Raw genomic sequence first — 5,108 nt, forward strand, 5'->3', positions numbered from 1 at the left:
ATGGGGGGGGAGAGTGAGCGAGCGGCTGTGTGGTGCTCAGTTGCCAGCTGAGGTTAAACCACGACAATATTAAAGAGTCATAGGAAAGTTATAAAGTGTTCAAGAATGATTATGAATTTATAAGTATTTCAGAAGGAGTGAACCACTCAGCCAGACTTATTGTGAGTATTACTAGTTAGCATATTTAACTAGGCAAGCAGCAAATGTAAGAATGTGTTTTGAGTCTTGCTAAAACGCAATAGGGAGATTTAAAGTTAATAAATCAAAAATGTATATATTACTGCCATTGTTACATTTATCAAAGAGCAACATGAGCAGAATGGCAACTGGACAAGAGACTATTTAGAAGAGAACCAGGATGGAAAAAAAAAATAAATCAGGTGTTCTCTGCAGCTTCTCTTCCTAAACATATCTGAGTGCCTTGCATGTTCATCAATCTGCACCTTCAAGGATGATAGAAAACTTTATTGGGTTGCATTGCCTGCATTCTCAGTGCTGTTGTTACTTCAGTCAATTAAGGCTGCTACCACAAGCGAAGATTTATGTTTCCTCATGTTCAATTTCAGTTGCAAGCAGGAAGCCTGATTACAGCAAGTTATTATCTGGATTAACTTTTTCCCTAGCAACCGCTACAGTCATTGGTAGTTCTATACCCCTCCTATTATCCTCAGAATAGCAACATCAGGCCCTAAATTCAGACTTTCAAGAGCTCAACCGTATCAACATTAAACAATCCATACAAAGCCAGCCTTCTACTTCTATCTCAGACTCTTTTCAAGAACTAACGTGTATATCTCTGATTTTTTTTTAATAGCATAAGCATATTATGGCATAGGCAACAGAATATGAGGAAGAAAGCATCTTGTCTACATGCAACTGTGGTACCAGAGCATAAATTAGGTGATATGGTTTTAGAAATTGTATCACTTGATCTATCAGCTGACAACACAAAAATACTTTGCAACTTATATATTCACAAGTTAAAGATGCAGGAGAGTTATAATTAGTGATCTAAATGCTTTACACTAATGACAGGGTTTTTTGCATTTCAGCATGGAAGATTAGTAGGGAAAAAATAATAGTTATGCTAGCAAAAATGACAAAAACCTTACAAGCTGTAATTAAAATGAACACCAACATGCTGAAGATAACATGGGCATAACTCCTATTCTCTTTCCTGAGCCATTCTGGGCATTTCCTGCTATTAAAAAAACACTTTGTAATAAATTCAAATGTCATTCAAAAAGGATCTTAATATTTCTCTCTAAATTTCCTTGGTAACCTTTACCTTGACCATTCTTCATGATTGGGATCCATTTTAAGTAATTTTTGAAAAGCAACAAAAATCATGCAATGCACTTTTCCCGGTCTGTTCGGTTTTGTGGTTCAGAACATGAATGGTGAATTTTGTTGTGGTTCTTTTTTTTCTCACTTTAATTCTTTGATTTTACTTTAGTTTTCTTTTCGTTCAGTCTGTCTTCCTCATCCATTTATCATAGTTTTGAGATCTTTTCAAGGAAATAAATGATATAATCCCTCTGTACATCCTCTGCTTCTCTACTGTCATCTGGCTCCATATAGTTGTCTTGCTTTCAAAGTCCTGTGCCTGTTCAGTTGTTCCTCTGTAGTTCCTTATGCTTTATTAATTACCAAGATCAAAAGCAAGTAAAGGATTTTTCAGCAAGGCTTCTAACTCAGCAATATGGACCTCTATTTGTGTATTTAATTATTTTTACCAATACCGAGTGTTATCACCACAAAATCATTGACTAACAACATACACAAACCTGAAAATTCCATTAACAAGGAGAAAGAGAGTCTAGAAGGTTAAGCAAAATAAGTTTCACTGGATCATGCAGAGGTCTGTATTCCAATCCCCACAGCTCCATGCCAAGAATGTTCCACCTCTAAGTCCCTCCTGTATATTCACTTTAAAGCTAGTTACTATCTATACTATCTCAAACGATTTTTAATTTTTCAATGGCACATAGGAGGAAAAAAAAAAACCCCAGCATCTAAAGTAGTTAGAAGAAAGTGTATATGTCCTGGAGTTCAAAATCAAAATGTGACTTTTGAAGTAACTTATGCGCCAAAGTACAAGATACTCCACAGCTAACTAAAAATGTGAATCTGCAAACATACTGTACTCAGTAAAAGCCTTATTTATTTACTTTAAGCTATCCAAGTGAACATTTTCAAGCTTTCGCCATACCAAAGCAATCTCAGACTATTCCACGTATCATTTCCCAAGTATTCTCAGAGGATAGCTGCACAGAGATCCCCCTGCAGAAAGTTAAACTGAAGGTAACTACATAGAAATGGATTGATATTTAAAGGAAAGCTTAGCAAGGAATGTACATGATTACAAAAGAGCCAAGGAGCTTGCAAACATGAAGAAAAATATTGCTTAATGCAGCCAAACGTACACCAGAACTTAAGAGCACAAACACAATGCGAGTCCTACACTTCTGTGTTTTTATTTTCCTGAATTCATTAAAAATTAAAATGACAATAAGATACACAAGATCTAAAAGGAGTTGTCTTTGAGTTAGTTCAAAACAACTAATACTCTATTTTGCTCATTTGCCCTTTACACAAAGAGAGTCCGGAGGTTCAGGCATACCCTGAGAAAAACTGAAAATGTCTCTTTTCTGAACTATAGTAATTATAGTGTTTTGTTCACTCTTACACATAACAGGTGTAATGGCATGCTGTGGAGACACACCTGAGCTAGTGCTTTCTTCAGCAGGTACTTCCACAAAGCACAGCCCTGTACTCTGAAAAGATGCTACCTTTGACAGCAAAGCAATAGACCTATATTTGTGTAGCTCCTTGTCCACACTAGAAGGGGTTGATTATCAGCAACAGTTTTAACACTATTTCCATCAGCCCATCTCAGATTCCTCATTATAAATGAAATCTAGAAAGATCAGACTTATTGGAGCAAAAGATATCTCTCACTTCAAGGGTCTGTAAATAATTTCAACACCAAGTATTCTTTACATGTTGTTAAAAAAAATACCGAAGGAATTTGTCTTGTTAAAGACAAATGTGATTACAGCCCCACCTGGTGCTCAAAGCAAAAATTAGTGCAGGCAAAGCCTTAAAGTTGTTTTTTCAGCACATTTAATAGAGATGAAGATTGTTGTTGGAGCTATCCTCGGAAATGATCTGTTTTTAAAGCTTCTATAAACGATCTGCAAACAATATGCTTAAAAAAAAAATACAAAATGACTATTTGGTCTTTGGACACCTTAAAATATAAAATTTTCTAACTAGTTTTCTAAAGAAAAGGTTTTGGAAAAAAAGTGTGCATTACTAATACTACTTGATGTATGTGCCTTTAAAGAACAGGCTTGTAAAATGGAAACAGAGAGATTTCACATTTTAAGTTTGGTCTTTAATGTTGAGGTCCTTTTCAGTGGAAAATTTTCAGATGTAGCACCTGATTATCAAAATTATCAAAGGCTTAAAACTCAGTGGGACACCTTCAGATATCAGAGTTTAAGCACTTATTATTTCCAAAAAGCACACAAACCCTTGTTTTCTTTAATTTCAGTGTAACAGGTGGTTGGTCAGCACCGCTGGCTGAAGACCTAATGTTTCAAAAGCTTTGTGCCCCAAATCAAGGCAACAAAATCGAGAACCAAGATAGGTCTCTGATCTGATAGTACACACCTGGAAAAGGCTTGAATAAGTTCTCTACTGACATCAAGAACTGACGAGATAGAGGGTTTTTTGCTTAATCCTTCTGTGCTAACTCAAATAAATTTCCTTTAACAAATTGTCATGTATTAATACTAGAATGCAATAACAGAACTTACTTTTATTATATGGTAAGCCAAACAAATTACTAAATTACTTCTTGCTTTAACTAAAGAATATCATCCAGTTTGCAGTTATGGAAGATCTAATACAGTTGTGGTAAATTGTTCCAATAGCTCATTTTTTCACTGTTTAAAAAATATGCTCTATTACTAGTTGGAATTTGGCAAAGTTTGACATCTGTCTGTGGATTTTGTTGTCTGCTGGATAGAAAAATTATATGCTATTAAACTTTCCTTGCCCATATAGGTGCTTATAGATTGCCTGTCTTTATTACCTACTACTCTTACATAAATTACAAATAATATAGGCAGAAAAATACCAGCAATCAATCCACAGTACTCCACTGGAAGCTCATCTGTTGATAAAAATCCCTACTACTTTTCCCATTTTAAGGCTTAAAACAGATTTGGCTCTGAATCAGCTTCAAGTGGCTTGAGGATTTTGTATCATTCACTTTCACCATCAACACATGAAATAGCAGAAATATAACCTTACAGAAGTCTGTTATAACACTATTTCCACCTTTATTGATCCTTATTTGATCTTCTCATAAAAACCTATTGTTAAGCTGACACATATCAATGGATTTGAACTAATGATATTAAGCTCCCTCAATTCTTTATTAATCAGCTCTTCTATCAGCTGTTCCCATGAGTTTGCCCAACCTTGATTTTAGGTTGAAAACTTTTAAATTAACTGTGCCATCCTCTTCCCATCTCAACATTGTAACATTTTTGGGGGAAATTGAATGTTTTCAAGATTTTACAGCACTACCTCTTAAGAGGGAAAAAATCTTCTTACTCAACTTATTTTTCACCTCTCTGATGAGTTTCTAGAAGACAGTACAAGTTAGTGCCAAATTAGCATCCAAATAGGGTTTTGATTTTTATTATATGGGCACACATCCACTACAAACTGGATTATAATTATTTTGCTTATACCAAGGAAAACCGTTCAGAGGATAATTTAATTTTTGGAAAGACTAATTCCAAATTCAACCTAGTCTCTCAAAAGAGAAAGGCTCAGAAGCAATACAAGTGAATACACTTTCAGTAACAAGCCTCTAAATATTTTAGATTTAACTGGAAACATTTTACAGCCAAGAAGAGACACTGGATTCCTGAAGACTCATTTTGTTTCCATGTAAATGCACACGTTCACCATTTTAATTCTACCTGACTGAATGTGGCTGAATCCCAAGTCATTTCTAGTATGCCTATTATTCCATTATTATTTTATTCCTTTCTACATGCATTTCTGTCATGGTTTCACTTCAGTCA

At 34.9% G+C, this 5,108-nt stretch overlaps 1 protein-coding gene across 1 annotated transcript in view; it reads right to left on the bottom strand.

Moving 5' to 3' along the window:
• Window positions 1–5,108, bottom strand: part of CCDC141 (coiled-coil domain containing 141) — a 106,866-nt gene that overhangs the window by 53,547 nt on the left and 48,211 nt on the right. The window lies entirely within an intron of this gene.

This window comes from Aptenodytes forsteri, unplaced genomic scaffold, assembly GCF_000699145.1.
Source record: "Aptenodytes forsteri isolate BGI_AS27 unplaced genomic scaffold, ASM69914v1 Scaffold257, whole genome shotgun sequence".
Classification (NCBI taxonomy): domain Eukaryota; kingdom Metazoa; phylum Chordata; class Aves; order Sphenisciformes; family Spheniscidae; genus Aptenodytes; species Aptenodytes forsteri.